The sequence below is a fragment of the Odocoileus virginianus genome, chromosome 8 (assembly GCF_023699985.2).
Source record: "Odocoileus virginianus isolate 20LAN1187 ecotype Illinois chromosome 8, Ovbor_1.2, whole genome shotgun sequence".
NCBI lineage: Eukaryota > Metazoa > Chordata > Mammalia > Artiodactyla > Cervidae > Odocoileus > Odocoileus virginianus.
Window position 1 is genome coordinate 76,581,047 of NC_069681.1, and position 21,631 is coordinate 76,602,677.

Genomic DNA, 21,631 nt, shown 5'->3' on the forward strand with positions numbered 1-21,631 from the left:
CATCACATGGGGCTTCCCTCGCGGCTCACACAGTAAAGAATCCACCTGCAATGCAGGAGACCCGGGTTCAATCCCTGGGTCAGGAAGATCCCCTGGAGAAGGGAACTGGCAACCCACTTCAGTGTTTTTGCCTGGAGAATCCCAGAGGAGCCTGGTGGGCTATAGTCCATGGGGTCACAAAGAGTCGGACACAACTGAGCAACTTTCACTTACTCACGTGGAAGTCAGGGCTAATTTAATTAATTGGGAAAAAAGCAAATACATATAAAGGTCCCCAAACTCATCCTAAGGCATGCAATATTAACTTGTAGATGAGTCTTTGCTAATGAGGTTACATATATATACACACACACACACACAAACATACATATATATATTCCAAGATTTCAGATTATTTATCTGCCCTCTGATGTTATAAAGGAAGGCTATTTTAATGCAAGAAAATGAATATGCTTCCTCGGCATGGACCAGGGGCCCCTGCCGGTCCCCATCTGTGAGGGGTCAGCAGTAAGCACACTCGCGTTTCCTTCTCCTCCTGGGACTCACTTGTCATCATGCTAACCCAGCTGAGAGAAATGAGGAGATGATTACCCCGCTGCCCACTGCTGAGTAGCAGGCCTGTTGATGGCTTCCTGTGCCTGGTGGCTGAGGGGGAGGTCATAGCAAAACACCCTACTCCCCCCACCTCTAACCTAAGGAGCGAGGAAGTGGGGAGGCAAGCATTGAACCTTTCAAGTCTGTATGAGTGGGTCCCCGCAGAGAGGGGGGCAGGCTGTTTTCCTAATTCTTGGCTTTCACCATCTCCAGATGGGACTGTGCAGGAAAATGATCCATTACCCCCAACCTTTCATCCTCCCCACTAAGCAAATGGCTTGGCCTGGGACGGGGATGGAGGATGAAAAAAGAAAGCCATGACCGAACAGTTCGCCCCAAACATTTTCCCAAATGCTTTGGAAGTTCAGGAAGTTTACGAGGTTTCTAGTGAGGAAAGGGAAGGTTTCTCTTTTTCTCAAATAAATTTTTTTTGTTTTGTTTCATCTGGTGCTCTGAATCCCTCAATTGCAGAACTGAAGAATGCCTTCCTCTAGTTAGTTAACGGGTTCATTTTCAGGCTTCTTCAACTTCAGAGCTTTAAGTCCTCACCTCTCAAAGACCGTCAGGACTTCCTGAGTGGCTTTAAAAAATGCAGGTGCTCAGGCTCCGTCCCTGCAGAGTTGGTGACAACAGGTGTGGCCTGGGGACCCTCCAAGCGCAGCAAGGACTGAACTCTAGACACACGGGCCCTCTGAGACGTCCCCCCACATGACTCAGATGGCGGCGGGGGGAGGGCACTGCCGTTCACTCCTGGGAAGAGAGGCCCACAGTCTGACGTCATGTGTCCTGTTCCGTTTGTTTTAAGGATTTCTGCCAACCTTAAATGCAAGAACACCTTCCTCCTCCTCTTCTGGGGTGGCTCCCAGTTACGCTGTGAAAAGCTATTTTGCTCCTGAGGCTCTAACTTAAGAGATACTTTGCTTTTTGTTTTATAAATAAGAAACATCTTGCAATTGTTTCTGATTATAAAGGCGTATGTTCATTATTAAAAACAAAATGCAGAATATGTAAAGAATAAAACCATCTGAAGAAGATAAAAGGCACATGTAATACCTGCACCTGAAAAAACCAGTTCACACATATTGTGCAAAACACTACTTCATGTCTGATCACAAAATTGGGATCATATGGTATAAATGGGTTTGTCACTTGATTCTTTCACCTGCTAACATTTCAGGAAGATGCCTAAGGTCAACAAAATAAATACAAATAGTGTGTTTGCGCTAATGACTGCGTAATATTCCACCGCCCAGATGTATACTGTAGTTTATTCAAAGAACCGGATTTTGATTTCACAGACTTTCTCTAATTTTCTCTTTATTTTCTATTTCCAGCTTCCCCAGACGTGATATCATTTCCCTCTAGACAACAGTTAGACTGGGGGCAAAAAACTTGATCCAATCAGAATTCATGTAATTCGAGGGGAACTTCAGGCTTTCTGAGGGCTGTCCTTATTTCTGGGGCTTGGCACTGCAGGATCTCAGGCTAAAAGCCTGAACTGTGCATCACAGCCCTTGTGCCCTGCTGCACCCTGATGTGAAGTTTTACCTCCTCAGCTCTGTTAGACTGTTCAGACTGTTTCATCAGGCAACCTCTTAGCAACTATTCTCTGCTTGCTTTCTTGGCTTCTAGACCCAGACTCATCTATGGGGTGGCACATTCCTCGAGGACAAATGCAACACACAACAGTGCAGAACGTTGGGGCTCGCTTCTCTGCAGTTCTCTTTACGATCTTGGCACCTCAGGCCCTGGCTGCCTTACTAACTGTGCATTCACTTCTGCCTCCCAACTCAAAAAATCTCTAGGCAGCTATTCTCTGCCCAGTCTCAACCTCCTGCATAAGAAAACGAGCCTTTCCTTGAGGGTAAAGGGGACCAAGAAGGGTCAGCCCACCCCAGAATATTATTAACTTTGGGCTCTTAGCTCTTCAATATTAATTTTCTTGGGCTGTGCAACAAAATATACATAAACTTAGAGGCTTAAAACGACACACTTTATTTCACAGGTTCTTAGGGTCAGGAATCCAGACACGGCTTAGCTGGGTCCTCTGTGTCCACTAGAGGTAGGATCACCTCTCAAGGCGAGACCAGGGAAGGTTCTGCTCCCAGGTTCACTCAGGATTCACACTTGTGAGCTGCAGGGCTGAGGGCCATTCCCAGCTAGCTTCTGGCCTCAGTCCTTCCGTTCCCGCCCCATGAGCTACTCCCCTGCAGCTGCCCGCCCCATCAGCGTCTACACGCTGAGAAGCTACACGCTGGGAGAGCTTGCTAGCCAGGTGGACCTTAGTCTCACATCGTGGAATCAGAGTGACAGCCCGGCACTTGTGTGATACGCTGGTTAGAGACCACTTAGAAGTCACACCCACACTCAAGAGAAGAGGATTGCAAAGGCATAGATTCTATCACTGGGGACCATCAGAGAGTCCACCATCATGGCCTGCCTGCCCTGGCCAATTTTTGATGACCAGAGTCAAAAGCTTTCCCTCACCCCTCAGTTTGATTCTGTTTTTATAGTTTTCCTGGTGGAAAGTTGGGTTTAATACAAATTACTCTATCAGTGCTGCAAGCAGGAAAGTATACATGAACTTTTTTGTGGGAAGATACACATAACAATATAATGCACAATTTTAACCATGTTAAAGTGTACGATGTAGCGGCATTTAGTTCACTCTGCAGTGGGTGCAAGCATCACCACTACCTAATTCTAGAACATCTTCATCACCACACACGGAAACCCTACACCCATCCATCGACTCCACTCCCTTTTCCCCCAGGCCCTCGAAACCACAAGTCTGCTTTCCGCCTCTATGAATGGGCCTATTCTGAATATTTCATGTCAACTGAATCATACAATGTGCAGCCTTTTATGTCTGGCTTCTTTCAGCATCACTGAAACCAGGGATCACCCATGTTGTAGCATGGTGTCCAGACTTCTTTTCTATTTATGGCTGAAATAAGTAATTGTACAGATATGCTGTGGTTACTTTTAATTCACACAGATAAATCCAGCTATAGATCTCATTATGACTTTTACTCTGTTTTTGACTCAGAAACTTTAAAAAAAATTATTTTCTTTGAGGTATAAAGGTCAAGTGTTACAACTGGGTGAGCTTTGATAAATGTGTGCATTTATGAAACTACCACCACAATCCTTATCACACAGAACGCTTTCATCTCAATGTTCCCTCGTGCCTCCTGTAGACAAGCCCACTGGCCTACCAGGGGCCTGGGACAGACACTGATCTGCTTTCTGTCACCCCAGTTTTGCTTCTGCCAGAATTTCATATAAATGAAACCATTCAGTGCAGCATCCAATGAATGGGGCTTCCATGGATAACATGGAAATCAGAGAGGAGAAGTTATCAAAGGAGAAGGCAATGGAACCCCACTCCAGTACTCTTGCCTGGAAACTCCCATGGACAGAGGAGCCTGGTAGGCTGCGGTCCATGGGGTCGCTAAGAATCTGACACGACTGAGCGACTTCACTTTCACTTTTTACTTTCATGCATTGGAGAAGGAAATGGCAACCCACTCCAGTGTTCTTGCCTGGAGAATCCCAGGGACGGGGGAGCCTGGTGGGCTGCTGTCTATGGGGTCACACAGAGTTGGACACGACTGAAGCAACTTAGCAGCAGCAGTTATCAAAGAAACAATTTTCCATTACAAAATTTCCCAGGGAGCTAGAGAGACTTCAGTTTTCTAATTTTAAAAGGTCCTATTCTACATCTAGCATGATAAATAAAAAACAAAACATAAAGCAACACATAAGAACCTCTGACGCTTAGACACAGCAATGTGAAATTTAACAGAACAATAAAGGGCCGATCTGAAAGATGAAGAAAACCACAGGACTCCTATAGGAGGGAGAGTAAGATGGGTGTCAAGCAATACGAGATGTTGGAATCAAAAGGACCAGTGCCTTTTAAGTGCTGAGAGTAAGTGATTCAGAACCTGGGATGCTACACAAGCCACACTGTCAATCAAGTCTGAAGAGCCAATAAACAAACTATTAACGATGCCAGGATGCAGACATTTTATTTCTCATGTGCTGTATACTGCTTCTTAGGAAGCCCTTATGTTCCAGCCAAATGAGACAGTAAACAAAGCCTCCTCCTCAGCTGAACAGTAAGGGTCCCAGAGTTGATAGAACAAAGCAGGGTTAGAGAAAAACCAGCCCAGCTTGCCCCAGAAGACGGACAACTCCAGGAGGGAGCTCTCCTGGGGCAAAGGAGGTCCATATGGCTTACAGAACTACTGAGAGGCAGAATGAACTCAAGAATGTGATGAAGGGAGGAAATGCTAGAAAGGCAATTAGATACTCCAGAAAGTAAAAGCTATAAAGGAGACACACATGATTGTAACATACTAGCTCTGCAGTGAACAGTATCTACACAGAGATAACAATGTCATTATGTTACTGATATTTAAGACCTTAAAAATCCGCCTACAGACAAAGAGGAGAGCAATTAATTCTTGTTCCAAATAGCATACAAAGCATGTAAAAGTGCACATGACAAAGAGGTGAGGAGTGGGGAGACGATGTGATGGAAGGGTGGGAAGGCTGTATGCTCACATTACAACCTGAAGTGTTGACAGAAAATGTCTAGAGCTGATGTTCTAAGAAAGAGAAATTTAACTACTATCTGATGTTAAGAAAGGTAATTAGCAGAGAGATAATATAACTATATATATTGGGGGCAATAACTATATTGGGGGCAGGAGGAGAATACAGGTAAGGGGATCCTTAAATTTGTTAAATAATGAGAGTAAAAAGTATATCATCTAGCTAGCAGTGTTTTAAGTGCATGGGTGTGTGTGTGCATGCTGAAAGACTTGGGCTTGGTGTGTTTGGGAAGTCAGAAAAATAAACATTGCCTATATCTTTTATTGGGACACTATTTTTATGAACATTTTTGGTAAACAGTAAAGAATTTGGTAAATGGTAGATTCAAAAAAAGTATATCATCTGGAAATACACTGGCAAACACCAGAAGAGTTAGTGATGTCTGGGGATCTGAACTAGGGAGGAAAGGACTAGAATAAGGACTTTCGCTTTTCAGTACCTTCCCTCTGAATCACTTGATTTTTAAGACTATGCATATGTGTTATTTTTTATAAAATGTGAAAACACAAACATCTCAAAAGCAAGGTAATTTAAAAGCTGGTACTGACTTGAGAACTAAGGTCCAGATTTATGAAAAACTCAGCAGATTGTAAAAATGAGTCAGATTTTACCATAGGTTATGATATGATCTTAAAAAATTTTTATCCAGGGAAAGACTTAACTACACTGTGCAGAAAACAAAGATTCTGAGGGACTGGGTGACATGGTTTAAGACATGAGACAGGTTCCAGGAAGGATGCTGCTGCACCGGAACAAGGAAGAGGGGATGAGGGCCTGGGCCAGAGCAGTGAGCATTAGGGGTGAGGAAGGCTGGCAGGGGTTGTGGGGGTGTGCTGGGGTGGGAGGTGAAGAGTCAAGGGATGCAGGTGGGCTGACAGAGGGAGGAAGACGATGAAGGGTTTAGACTTGGTCGTAATGCACCTGAAATGAATCAAGTGGCCTTGAGAAGGTCACCAGGCCAGGTGGAAACACGAGTGTATGGCTCCGGAGGGAGGGGTCGGGCAATAACACAAATCTGACCAGTGTCCACTGAAGCTATGATGGTGAGTTAAATGGCTCAGACAGTGCTCACAGGCTCAGCCTCGGCCAGGAGAGCACCGCCAAAAACATCTGAGTCACCACAGGGTGCGGAGCAGCGGTGGCATCCTGGGGCTGGACACCTCAGTGGACACCTGGCCACCTGGCCGGACCTCCTCCTTCAAGGCTCAGGTTCTACTCTTCTGCCACACTCCTGCCACACTGTGGGAGGTTCCTTTTATCTTCACATCCTCTATCACAATTGCCTTGTTATGTGGCATGCAATGAGCAGTTTATTTAGTGGCCAACAGAATACACAGGCTGCGAAAAATAACAAGAAAAGTACATGAATTTTTCATTTAATCATTATGTAGCAACAGGCAGAATTTCAGGTGGAGGAATGAGGGCAGCTGGAGGTTTAGGTGGAGGTTCTCTCCATCAGTATATTTACTAGGACTTATTTTCCACATAGTGCTGGGCCATGCTGCCTTGGTTGTTGATTTCAATACAGGCAAGGTATCTCTTTACCTCTCACAGAATAACTTCAGAGGCAACTAGATATTTGGAAAAAGTGACAACGTTTTGAATGTTAAATAATTATCTGAACAATTTATTGATACACTTAAAGGGGAAAACAAGTGGAATTAAAGTGTTCAACTGCACTGCAATAGGCAAGGCTTGATAACTGTCTCCTTTGAAACCAATTACTGTTTGACTTCCTATGGCCACAAAGACAAGGAGAACTGGCGGAACATAAAAACCAAAGGAAACTTTGAGTTGACAGATGGGTCATAAATAGCAAGTTCTCTCAGTGGAGGCATGCATGCAGTCTCCTGCAAGATGATCTATCCCAAACGCTTGGGCACACGGCTTCCATATGTCAAATACGCCATGAGATGGCTTATTCTCCTCTCCTCCACTCCGGCCCAGCATCTATCCTCATTACTGCAGACTAACAGTTTGATGAATGATATTGCCTTCATTATTTCACAGCACCTGATTTATATATTTTCATCTTAAACAGGTCCACAGAGATAGTGGTTTGAATCATTTTGTTGACCTGAGGTTGAATGATATGTCATTAGAGTCAACACACACACACAAACACACACAAATGGATTAGAAACAAAGGTAATCTGAAAATCTACAGCCAGAACAACCATCTAAAAAAGAAAGAACCCTTCATTTGGCATTAAGTTCATTTGGCATTAAGTAAGCCAAACTCATGCTTCCCGGCTGGCACTAGTGGTAAAGAATCTGACTGCCAGTGCAGGAGATGCAAGAAACGTGGGTTTGATCCCTGGGTCGAGAAGATCCCTTGGAGGAGGAAATGGCAACCCAGTATTCCTGCCTGGAGAATCCCATGGACAGAGGTGCATGGAGGGCTACAGTTCAAGGATCGCAAAGAGTTAGACACAACTCAGCACACAAAACAAGCCAAGCTGTCCTAGACAGGAACAATCATTTTTCAAATCAACCTGTACAGAAAGAAACAAACATTTGAACTCTGTGGTTTTAACTGACCAAACAAGAAAGTTCATAGAGGAGACAAGGGGAAGTCCGGTCCTGTTGTGGAGCATTGATGTTCTTTATTGTTCATTCAGGAGTCCCTCTTGGGCTGACTGGGTTCACCAATGAATTTGGATAATATAGAATTAGGCAGCAAGAGAATGCTGCAAGACAGAATTTAAACACTCGATAATTTTGCAGTTATGAGAGCCACTGGACTGTGTCATGGTCTGGAATAATGAATCACAGCTTTGTTTAGACAGTAGAACAACTTGAAACCAAAGAATTTGTTTTAGAAACCCACAAATACTGAGTCTACTTCCTCATGACACCAGGAACCATTTCAAACACACATAATGATATATTTGGAAAAAATGCAATCAGGTTTAGCAGGATCATCCAACTAGGAGTTTTCTGTTAGTATCTGTTGCTATTGATTGCTTAGATTTGGTTGTCTACTAACCTCTTAACAGAGTAGGTGGCAGCAGCTCACATGGGCGTGGACATTATGGGAGAAAAATCTCAAAATCTAGAAAACATTTCAGTTCATTTAGTTTCCCCTCCTCTAGGCAATCAGAAAAACAAAAACAAAAACAACTGTTGTTAAAATCTGAGTACTTGAGCATGATAACCTTGGGAAACTATTCTCTAGGAGTACCTTTTGGAGAATCACTGTTGTAGCAAAAATAGAAATCAAGGCCTAGGCATCAGAGTTGTGGGGTTCAAATCTGTCCTTTATTGAAGTCAACATTTGCTTAGTTTCACTTCAAAAAAGTTACAGAGTCTTTGATCTGTCATACTGACTCAAAAGTCAGCAAAATCTTCTGCCTATATTCAATGGTTGAATTAAGAGAACAGTGCACTGTCTTAATCTAGAAATTCAAGGGGGCTTCCCTGGTGGCTTAGTGGTAAAGAGTCCACTTGCACTGACAGTGCAGGAGGAATGGGTTTGACCCCTGGTCCAGGAAGATCACACATGCCGAGGAGGAACTAAGCCTGTGCTCTGCTACTGACTCTGTGCTCTAGAGCCTGCAAGCTGCAACTCCTGAAGCCCTTGTGCCCTAGAGCCCGTGCTCTGCAACAAGAAAAGCCACCGTGATGAGAAGCCCTCATACCGAAACTGGAGAGTAGTCCCCACTGGCTGCAATGAGAGAAAAGCCTGTGTGGCAGCAAAGACCCAGCTAAATATTTTTTAGACCCATGATAAATATTTTTAGAAAATTTAGAAGTTCAAACCCTTTTGAACTACTGCCAATTTACATATGTAAAAATCGCTATCATTCTCCCCAAGACTATTTACAATATCTATAATTCAGGTAAGAAAAGACATATTGAAACTGTCAACATGTACAGGGTAGGGCAGTGGATTTTAGGTGACAATTGGCAATGCACAGAGCAGAAGGCTTAGGAGGAGGGGGAGAGAGAAGAGGGCAGGGGAGAAGAAAAATTAACAAGAGATGCTGAATTTTAGGAGCAGGAAAAAATGTATTGATTTTATTGAAGTATATTTGACTTACAATATTACATTAGTTTCAGTGTACTTCACAGTGATTTGATATTTTTATATATTACATACCACAGGAAGTTCTTGTAACACTGACTCTATTCCCTGTGCGGTACATCACATCCCTGTGAGTGATGTACTACTAGGTTGCTGCAAAAGTAATTGTGGTTTTTGCATTGTTGGAATCTGCTGTTTGATATTGGAATACATTCTAAATAATATATGTGGTTATGTTATACATCATTTTAATTTGCATTTCTCGCTTTATGTTTTTTTGCTAATGACTTATTACTTGCTCTTTATTTCATGTTTATTTTAGACTATGGATATGATGTTAGACAAAAAGCAAATTCAAGCAATTTTCTTATTTGAGTTTAAAATGGGTCATAAAGCATTGGTGGTTCAATGGTAGAATTCTCACCTCCCAAAACGGGTTGTAAAGCAGCAGAAACAATGTACAACATCAGCAATGCGTTTGGTCCAGGAACTGCTAACAAACATACAGTGCAGTGGTGGTTCAAGAAGTCTTGCAAAGGAGACAAGAGCCTTGAAGATGAAGTGCATAGTGGGCAGCCATTGGAAGTTGACAATGTAACTGAGAGGATCATCAAAGCTGTTCCTCTTACAACTACATGAGAAGTTTCTGAAGAACTCAACATCAACCATTCTACGATCGTTTGGCATTTGAAGCAAATTGGAAAGGTGAAAAAGCTTGATAAGTGGGTGCCTCATGAGCTGAATGCAAATCAAAGAAATCATCACTTTGAAGTGTCATCTTCTCTTATTTTATACAACAACCGTGAACCATTTCTTGAGCAGATTTTGATGTGCGACGAAAAGTGGATTTTATATGACAACCGGCAATGACAAGCTCAGTGGCTGTACCTAGAAAGAAGCTCCAAAGCACTTCCCAAAGTTAAACTTGCACCAAAAAAGGCTCATGGTCACTGTTTGGTGGTGTGCTGCCCGTCTAATCCACTACAGCTTTCTGAATCCCAGCAAAACCATTACCTCTGAGAAGCATGCTCAGCAAACAGATGAGATACATCGAAAACTTCAACTTAGGCTAAAAGGACATTTAAAAAAAAAAGGACTTATTTTTTTTTTTTAACCAAGATATCCTTTTTGTCTCCCCTCCAAATTTGGCAGGGCAAGAAAAGGCAGGTGCATGATTCTAGATCTAAAACTAGGAGTCGTCACTGGACTGGAAATCAAAACCACAGAAAGAGCAGGTTGAGAGAACCTTACAAGAACCTCTGCTGAGAGAGAGGTAAGTTAGACAGCCTGCCTGCTAGCCCCCTCCCCATCCCTCCTGGCACAGGTACCAGGCCTTCTGACATGGGCAGAACAGGGCAAGGGAATCCAGCACACTCAGCGCCCGGGGCCGGTCAATATCTACACCCACACCTGTCCACCAAGGGAGGAGCTTTCAGCTCCCATTGGGAATACAGTCTGGTGTGGCGACAGGCTCCTGATGGGAGAAATGTCTCGAGTCTGTGTTGACTCTCACTGGCTAACCTTTCCTGAAGACTAGGCCAAGCCCCCTGAGCACACTTAAACTCTGGAGCTGGACAGAAGGTCTCAGACCAACTGCAGGTAGGGACGCCCACATTCATTTTCTCCCTTTCTCTCTCCCTCCTCTCTTTCAGCAAGGCTTTTGAGCCCCTGATGTGTGCCAGATCACTGTTCTTGGCACCCAAGATGGTTAGGAAACTGTCAAGGAGCTTCAAGAGGAGGGAAATGGAAAATTAAGGTCCAATTTATCTTTCAGATTTTAAAAACCTCTATGAAGGAAATGGATAGGATGATGAGTTAGAGATTAACTTGTAGGAAAGCGGGTCAGGAAGACCTTTTCTGATGAAGTGACAGAGGGAAAGTGGCCCTACTGTTAAGGAAGGAGGGGAGGGGAACTTCTTTGTCCCTTGACTTAGCCAGCTACTGTTTCATGGATGCTGACAGAAGACACACAATGCAGGGAGACAAAGGACTTTGTTTCTCACGGCACAGAGAGCAGCAGGAACTCCACATGTCTGTGTCAGTTCCCTTCACCTCCCAATCCCACGGGGTGACGTGTGGATGTAGTGAGCACTGTGGGCTGGCATTATAAGTGAGAACTCTCTGAGCTCCCGATCTTTTTAAGGAGCTCTAAGCAAACTGGCCCACTGCTGTCTTAGGAAGACATTGTCTGTATTTCATTGGACAGTAAACAAACCTGCCCCGGGCTCCAGAATGAGGCATAATTCCTGGCTTCCAGGGCTCGGAGCTCTCCAGACATCCTTCAAAGGATGGTCTGGAAGAAAAGCTGTCAGTGCCTCAGCTTATAAGACACACACAGACTGGAGTGACCCGTCTACCCACGATGCGGTTCTGAGAGACGGCCGCCAGTAGGGCCAGATGGGTCCCCCCGTGGTTGGGTGGGCCTTACGACTGGTTCCAGCCAATAAGCTGTGAGCGGCCATTACTGTCGTGGTACATTCCGGAGCCCTCTTTTCACTCTGGCTCAGGGATGTTTGAGACAGTGGCTGCTCAACCAGTCTGGGTCTTGAGGGGTCCACAGGGAGCACAGCCTTCAACTGACTCACGATCAACAGGGAACATAAACAAAAATGAAACCTTTGTTCGTTAAGTCAGAGATTGCCAAACTTCAACCCACAGGCAAAATCTGGCCTGTGGTCTGTTTTTGTGTTGCCTATGAGCTCAGGAATGCTGGGTTGATCTTTTTGTTATGGTTTAAGATAGGTGAAGCTCCATTTTTAATGTATGACATTTCCCTCTAAGGAAAGAATTAGGCATCTGTTGAGACCCCATGGACTATATAGTCCATAGATAGCAAGGAGATCCAACCAGTCCATCCTAAAGGAAATCAGTCCTGAGTATTCACTGCAAGGACTGATGCTGAAGCTGAAACTCCAAGACTTTGACCACCTGGTGCAAAGAACTGACTCATTTGAAAAGACCCTGATGCTGGGAAAGATTGAAGGTGGGAGGAGAATGGGATGATAGAGTATGAGATGGTTGGATGGCATCACCAACTCAATGGACATGAGTCTGAGTAGACTCCAGGAGTTAGTGATGGACAGGGAGGCCTGGCATGCTGCAGTCCATGGGGTTGCAAAGAGTCAGACATGACTGAATGATTGAACTGAACTGAAATGATGAGCTCAGGAGGTTTTTTTTTTTTTTTAAGTGTTGTGAAGAAAAAGCAGCAGCAAACACAGCAGAGAAGAACATGGTTCAGAGTCCTACGTGGCCTGCAATGGATAAAACATTTACTCTTTGGCACTTAATAGAAAATGCCCTCCAATCCATGGTTGACCTGGCCAATCTGTCTGATGTGGAAGAAAATAAAAAAGATATAAGGGAAACCAAAATAAGAAAAGTGTTGGAAAAAGCAGTCAATGTCAAAGGCTATCATATCAATGGAATAAGGTGAGTTTCTGAGAAGAAGTCATTGGCTTTGAGAACATGGTAGTTACTGGAGACTTGATAAGTGCAGGTGTGTTTGGACAGTCAAGGACAAAAAAAAGAAAAAGACCAATTGGAGTGAGGAAGTTGAGTCTCAAAACAAATACAACCGTTATCAACGTTTACTCTGGACAAGGACAGAGACATGATGGGAATGGGCTGTGGGGTCAAAGGAGAGTCGCTTTATTAAGAGGGGGGAAAGCAGGGCCTCTGAATAATCTCAAGGGATCAGCCAGGTGGAGAAGGAGCTGACCTAAGAGAGCCGGAGAGACACGAGGTGACTGAAGGAGTGAACTCCAAAGAGCAGAGAGGAAGTGATAGGACCTCAGTGGGAGGACCTGCCATCGTCAGGAGGAGGAACTCTTCTCCTGTTGTAACAGGAGAAAAGTGAGTCTGCAAATGCAGGAGGACCTGTGGATTCAACGCTGAGAAGACGAGCGAGTTCTTGTCTGACGACTTCTATTCTTCAGTGAAATACGAGGCATCTTAGGGAGGGAGAAAGCTGGTGAGAAGAGGCTATGGGACATTTGAAGGGAGAAGAGAAAATTGAAATGTCTCAGAGACTGAGGGGACTCGAGCTCCTAGTAAGGAAACAGTGAGGAGGGCTGAGGCACCTTTCAAGATGAATAATCATGAATTTAAACTCAGCATGAGAGTCTGGCTTTGTGACATCTCTAGCAACTTTCAGTGTCTGGGTGCCAAGTGGAGAAAGTCAGTCTTTTGATTCAAACATATTTGGAGTGCAGCCATTTGAGTGTAAATGAAAAACAGAATGGGCTGAGCTGCTCTGGGAGTTTTTTAAGGGCTTCTTGAAGGGTCCCTCCAAAGACATGCTAAGCTGACCACTAGGCACCCCACTTCAGCACAGTGGCTAAGGCTATGTGCTCCAGAGCCAGAGTGTCCCAGCAGAAATCCAAGCTGTCACCTATAGACCTTAACCAGGCTATTTAACTTCATTCAGAATGAGGTTAGTGGTTGGACTCACCTCTTATGATGGTGGTGAGATTTATATAAATGAGTTCTTATAGTAAAACCTTCAGAACAATGTCTGATCCATAGGAAGTGTTCTCACATGGCCTTGGTATCTAGCTGTACACCACAAATTTCAGGTGACCTAGAAGCTGGATTAATATTACATTTGCCGAAACCCTGCCTAGAAAGCTTGTGCTGTCCACCTTTCATTTAAGCCAGGCTTTCTCCCTCTGGGGAACAAGAGTAAACACATTGAGAAGTGAAGGTGTTCCCTAAGGCTCAAGTCCACTTTGAAATGCTGAGTCATCTGCAGAATCTTTTACAGGGTGAAGACTCTTCACATTGAGTGCTTTAGACTGGCATTCACAAGTGAGCATTTCCCGGCATTTTATTGGAAAGTGGACTCTGAGGGACAAAGTGGAGTGAGCTGGGGACCAGCAGAGGCATTTTCCTACACAGCTGCCTGAGGTGAGTGGTGGGGGAAGACACCCACAGGAAGGTGCCACCTGGGGCTGGCCCCGGCAGGCAGAGCAGAAAAGACCACGTGCCTGCAACTGTCTAATGCGGTGAATGTACTAGAATCAGGAAGAGAAGCCTCTTCTTCCTGCAATGTCCCTCCACAGCACTTTACTGAGAGAGCTTAACATCATGCTTGCTACAAAGCAAAAATGCTAAAATGGCCCTGCCCCAGGAGGCACATCAGGTAATGGAGGATGGACTAGGGCTGAAGGACAAAGGTAACTTGAAACTTGTCCAAAGGGCACCAGAAACACTGATAACATCAGTCTAGTGAAGGCCTAGAAATGACTCTCTAAGAACTGTCTAGCTGCTGCTTCTGTTATATTTGCCTCGTAAGAGGCGAGATTTAAAAAACCAGACCTGGAGGCGGCGGCGGCGGCGCCCGCGGCTGCCCGCTCTGCCGCCTGAGCCGTGCTGCGCCGCCGCCGCCACAGCCGCCGCGGGACCCGCGCTCCCCGCACTCCCCGGTGCCGCCCCGGCCCCCGGCCGCCCCGGAGGCCACGGCCAGATGCCAGGTCTAAACACAACTAAGAAAAAGAACTGCCATATGACTCAGCAATCCCACTGCTGGGCATACACACTGAGGAAAGCAGATCTGACAGAGACACGTGTACCCTATGTTCATCGCAGCACTGTTTATCATAGCCAGGACATGGAGGCGACCTAGATGCCCATCAGCAGACGAATGGATGAGGAAGCTGTGGTACATATACACAACGGAATATTACTCAGCCATTAAAAAGAATATATTTGAATGCTGATGAGGTGGATTTCATCCACTAATGAGGTGGATGAAACTGGAACCTATTATATACAGAGTGAAGTAAGCTAGAAAGAAAAACACCAATACAGTATACTAACGCATATATATGGAATTTAGAAAGACGGTAACGATAACCCTATATGCGAGACAGCAAAAGAGCCACAGATGTATAGAATAGTCTTTTGGATTTTGTGGGAGACAGTGAGGGTGGGATGATCTGAGGGAATAGCACTGAAACATGTATATTATCATATGTGAAACAGAGCACCAGTCCAGGTTGGATGCATGAGACAAGTGCTCAGGGCTGGTGCACTGGGATGACCCAGAGGGATGGGATGGGGAAGGAGGTGGGAGGGGGGTTCAGGATGGGGAACACGTGTACACCCATGGCTGATTAATGTCAATATATGGCAAAACCACTACAATATTGTTAAAGTAATTAGCCTCCAATTAAATTTTAATTTTTTAATAAATTTAAATTTTAATAAATTTAGAAAAAAAAAGAGCAAGCTTCTACAATCACAGCAGATGAAGATCCACTAGTAAATTGATCAAGATTTTTGGTCGGTCCTCCAAAGAAAAGGTTGGAAACTGATGGTCCAAGTAAGTTAGGTGACTGGCTTATGTTACACAGTTTGTAAGTGAAAGAGTCACTATATGAAGCAGAAAAAATTCATAGGGACTGGCTCCAGAGCCCTCCCTCATTTTCCTCATTGGTAAATAATAAGTGGCCACCTTTGTGATGTCAGATGTTCCAGATTAAAAAAAAATGAATAATAATATTAAAAAATGAATAAACCTGCTTTTTCCCCATCTAAAGAAACCCCCTCTAAGTAAGCAGCTATGACATGCGTGCCTCAGGAGTGCAGATATTACTGCTATGTAAAACATGCTGATTAAAATCATTGTTTTTGGAAAAAAAAAAAAAAAAAACCCAGACCTAAGCAGCCTAGTCTATAGTTCAAATGTCAAGATCAGGGTTATTAGCGAACTGTTTGCAGAGCAATGAGTAAGTTAGCCTGAGGGAGTAGACATGTCACCAGTGCTGAAGGCTCAACACTCAGTCATTAATCAATGTTAGGTCTGGAGATTCATCTACTTCTCTTACAGTTATCTAAAAGAAACGAAGACGTATAAAGGTTTGTTCATGTGCTCTTCTGTTTTCTTCTGACTGAGCAATATTCTAGCTGTCAAGATTTCCCTTCCAGCAACCTGTCCATCATCAATTCTTTTCCACTTTGACTCTTCTCCTCTCTTAACCAGTTTCAGACAAAATGTAATATAGGGAGGCCTCTTTCTAGGGCTACCCCTAGGGCATGTGGCTGTTGGAAAATATTTTTGCAGGGCACCTGTCTATATATATATATATATAAACAACTTGATCAAAACTGCATTACAAAATTCATGGACCCATGTTAAAGATACTGATTTACTGATGAAGACTTAGAATAATGGGTAGAAAAGAAGGACTTTGATTATCTTCCCATTAGTGCATGTGAAGATCCTTTGTCCTGTGTCCTATGTGAGTGTCACTCACCACCCATCAGTGTCTCAGTCTGATTTTGGTGGCCCGATCTCATGTGATTCTGTGAAAGAACTGCTGGGCCAGCCGGCGGGAGCACCCTGCTCTCCAACCTGTCCTTCTGGGACTGTGTTCCACTCCAGAGCCAGGGGCCAACTCTATTGACTTTTGGAGCCCCAGAGGACTTCTGGTCTACCCCACACAGGGAGCAGAGGGCTGGAGAGTGCTCCTGAGAGAGAGAGGAGATGAGGACTGGACCCATGCAGGCCACAGCCTGGGCTTGGGACACCCAGTAGAGATGACGTGGTGGGCCCCAGCAGGTGCCAGGGGTCATCAGGGCGGGCCATCCTTCACAGAGGGCATGCCGTTCACTGGGTCCTGGGGCCTGGAACCAGCCGCAGGTTGCTGCTTCCCTTATCCACGGGCTACACTGCCTCTTTTCAGGTCTGGCTCACTGCGTCTTTGACCATGGAGACGAAATTCACTCTCTTCATTGTAACTGGAGATATGCAAAGTGGCTGAGCCACAGCTTGTCACACAGTGAGCTCGTGGTAGGGCCACAACCCTGGTCCCCAGGCCAGTGGCCACTCACTCTTTCACACCATGTGACATCTGGTTGATTTTCTTTTGCTCCTTCCCCACAACATTCAATACCTCTTTCTGTTCCTTGGTGTTATGGACTGAAGGTCTGAATCTCCCCACTGTGCATACCTGAAGTCCTAAACCCCAGTGTTACTGGTTTTGGAGATGGGACCTCTAAGGAGGTGATTAAGGTGAGATGAAGTCATTAGGATGGGGCCCTGATCCCAAAGAATTAGTATCCTTAATAAGAAAACACCAGACAGCTAGTGCACTCTACCCCTGGTGAACAGGCACCAAGAAGAGGCCACATGAGGACACAGTGAGAAGGCAGCTGTCTATAAGCCTGGAAGAGAGGTCCACCAGAAACTGAATTTTCTGGCACCTTGATCTTGGACTTCTGGCCTCCAGTACTGTGAGCAGATAAATTCGTGTTGTTGGGGCCACTCAGAATTTTGTGGTATTTTGTTACAGTGGCCTTGGTTTCCTAGGGGATATTCACCCCCTTCCAGAACCACCTTCCAGATCCCTCTCAGCAGACCTTCAAATTCTCCCCCTGTTGTCTCAGACCTTCAGAGGCTTGCCTTCAGTTAGCACCCTGCTACATAAACCCACAACAATGGTTATTAACATCATAGCTTCCAGCTCAGATATTTAATCAGGACTACTTCTGGATAATCCCCTAATTCCAAAGACTGGTTTTAACAGCGGGTTTGCAAAACACGAGAACAGTCAGATTGAGGAAGTCAACTGCTTACACAGGCCTCCCAGCGGGCCCTTGAACCCCTCTGAAAAGCAGCTGCCTTCTCTCTCGTGAAGGCCTCAACCCTAACTTCCAGACTACAGCAAGCCTTTTGCTTTCAGGATCCAGGTGAGGAAAACTTACATTCCTACAGGGAACAGGGAAAATAATTCTACTTAGAATTATCATTCATTACTGTATCATTTATTTGAAATTAGGCTATTACATATCATGTTTCATTTGACTAGCTGAAGTGGAACTTAAGTACTAGTAATATACTGGGTTACAAGTGACAGGAAAATTAAACTCACAGACTCTTAATAAGAATTTATTTTTCTCTTAAAAGTAGGCAGATTCTGGCTTTGCTTTAGCAACTCAAAAATGCTATCAGGGACAGACTTGTGGACTCTGGGAGAAGGCGAGGGTGGGATGTTTCAAGAGAACAGCATTGAAACATGTATATTATCTAGGGTGAAACAGAGAACCATCCCAGGTTGGGTACATGAGACAAGTGCTCGGGCCTGGTGCACTGGGAAGACCCAGAGGGATCGGGTGGAGAGGGAGGTGGGAGGGGGGACTGGGATGGGGAATACATGTAAATCCATGGCTAATTCATTTCAATGTATAACAAAAACTACTGTAATGATGTAATTAGCCTCCAACTAATAAAAATAAATGGGAAAAAAAATGCTATCAGGGACTCATTCTCTTTATACATTTTCACCTTGTAATCCTTAGCGTGTTGGCTTTTGTTCTCCTGCTTGTGCCTCATAAACAAAAGTGACTGCTGCAAACTCAGAAATCATTCCTCATCCGAGGCTGAAAAAAGGGAGGACGTGTCAGAACTGTGCCCAGTGGCCTCTACTAGTTGCTAAAGGAGACTTAGAAAGTAGCTATTTAGTTTTTTAACCTAATAGTGATCGTAAAAGATGATTAGAAATAGATGCTGAGTGAGCCATGACTGGAAGAAATTGATTTGTATTTAGAGATAGTGCTTTTCACAAAATCAACTGTTAATGCTAAAATGTATGGAGTGATATTTGTACATGATATCTTGGAAGTTTTCTGTAAATAATTTTGATTGAGAATTACTTCCTTTTCTCCAATTATAAAACTTGTGCATGTTTGACTTGCCTGTAGCTAAGATACAGAAAGCAGTGGCAGGTCATTATTCCCACCACAACAAACAGAAGAAACTGAATGAACTGCAACAGAATACATTTTAAAAATAACATCGGCTACTGGGAATAAAATACATCTAGAGGAACTGAATGCCAGAGTAGAAAGATCTCCTTTCCACTCTGAATGCAGGTCTGTAGCTCTCTTCCTGTTTCAGGCATTTGAGAAGTGTGTGCATGGGCTCAAAACTGGGCTCAGTATTGCATAGGAACTATTAAAGAACAAAGAGAAACATTAGAGCGTTTAAGGGCTGGTGTGAAAGTCAATTCCGGGGCATTCCTAAGGCAAAGACACTTCTTCCCTGCTGATTTCTTGTGGCAGCTGTAATGAGTACTTTGGTGGTAAGGGAGGTAGGTGCAAGCTGAGCTTGCAAGGAGAACAAAGTTTCTTGCACTCTGAAGGAGCACAGATGCCAAGATCATGCTGAAGAGAGGCATGCAGGATAAACCAAGCACACCTCTCACCCTTGAGACATCTGAAGCAGAGGTGACATGAGTGTAACAAAATCTACAGCCTTTCCCCAGTGCCACTGCTGGCTCCATCGTGCTGATCAGCATTTTATCTTACCCTGGCTGCCTGACACAGGAAAGGGCAAATCCTCTCTGGGGGGAAAGAGCACTTACTTCAGTCTTTATACAACTTTTACACACACAGTTTCTGGCAAGTAAAAAAAAAAAAAAAATAATTATAATACTTGGGGGGAAAAAAGGTGACAATCAAGAGGGAAAAAAACACAAATAAACAGATGACCCAGATATTATATTTAACAGACAAGGTTTTATGACTATTATAATCATGATAAAGAAAACAGGGACAGAAGGTCAACAAAGCTGATGAAAAGATGGAAGAATTTCAACAGGGAAATGTAATCTGTTTATCTATCCCAGTGGATATGCTAAACCCTGAAAAATGTAAAGAACTTATTGGGTGAATTCAATATGGCATCACCAACTCAATGGACATGAGTTTGAGTAAGCTCCGGGAGCTGGTGATGGACAGGGAAGCCTGGCGTGCTGGACATGACTGAGCAACCGAAGTGAACAGTACACTAAACACATGAGAAGACACAGGTAGTGAACTAAAATTTGGGTCAATGAAATTACCCAAACTTTTAAACACAGAGACAATGGAATTTAAAATAAAAACCAACATAAAAAAACTTGGGAAGAACACTGTCAAATCACATAACATATGTGGCTGAAGTCCTAAAGGAGACAGGAAATGGGGTGAATGGTAGTATTTGAATTTTCTAAACCTGACAAAAGATCTCAATCCACAGATTTAAGAATCTCAGTGCATCCCAAGCAAGGAAAATGTAAGTCAAACTGAGATACATCACAAGCCAAATCCTGAAAACTAACGAGGGAAACTAAAGGGGGCAATCTTGAAAGCAGCCAGAGGAATTAAAAGACACATTAACTTCAAAGGAACAACAATTAGATTGATAAACTTTTTAACAGAAACTCCGGGATGGGATCCACATGGCAATGGAATATGTTTAAGGTGCTAAAGGATCTCCTGTTCTTAATTCTGGGGAAGCTATCAATTAGAAAGGAAGATAGTAAAATAGATATCTGAAGACAAAAATCTAGACAATTCATTTCCAGCAGACCTACAGTTAATAAGTACTAAACAAAAGTCTTCTAGCTGAAAGGAACGACCTGTGAAGGAAACAGAATTGCAGAAAGGAATGAAGAGCCCTGGAAAGGATAAATATGTGGCTGGATATAAAGAGCGTTGACCATTTAAACCAACAATAACAACAACTTGTGGGATTTAGATCCAATCTATGACAACCCAAGTGCAAAGGGCTGTTGCTGCTGCTGCTGCTAAGTCGCTTCAGTCGTGTCTGACTCTGTGCGACCCCATAGACGGCAGCCCACCAGGCTCCGCCGTCCCTGGGATTCTCCAGGCAAGAACACTGGAGTGGGCTGCCATTTCCTTCTCCAATGCATGAAAGTGAAAAGTGAAAATGAAGTTGCTCAGTTGTGTCCGACTCTTAGCGACCCCATGGACTGCAGCCCGCCAGGCTCCTCTGCCCATGGGATTTTCCAGGCAAGAGCACTGGAGTGGGGCGCCACTGCCTTCTCCGAAGTACAGAGGGCAGAAGGGAGTACATTTAGTTGTGCTTGTTTACCATTTTCCTCATGAAGAGGTAAAGTACAAATTTATGAGAGATATAGATAAATCAAGAATGCAGATGGTCATTGCTATAGTAATCACTAAAAGCAAAAGAAAAGCTAAACATCTAGTAGAGGATGTATAATGGAATGTTAAAATACTTAATCAAAAACAAATCAGAAAAAGGAAGAAAATATGAACAAAGAACAGATGTGACTGATAGGACCTAAGAAAAACCACATAAATCCGACAGTATCAGTAATGACCTTAAAAACAGAAACTGACTAAAAACTTTCATTTTAAGAATGAATTTTTTACTGGGTTAAACATTAACATTCAACTTTATACTGTCTAAAAGAAACACACTTTAAAATATAAAAATAAACCCTTATAAGTTGAAAATAAAAGGATGGAAAAAAATAGGCAATGCACACATTGACCAAGAAAACAGTGGGGCTTCCCTGGTTGTCCAGTGGTTAGGACCCAGCACTTTCATGGCGGGAGTGCAGATTCAGCTCCTGG

At 43.9% G+C, this 21,631-nt stretch overlaps 1 long non-coding RNA gene across 1 annotated transcript in view; it reads right to left on the reverse strand.

The window, feature by feature from the left end:
• Positions 1-21,631, reverse strand: part of LOC110121925 (uncharacterized) — a 184,597-nt gene that overhangs the window by 30,483 nt on the left and 132,483 nt on the right. The window lies entirely within an intron of this gene.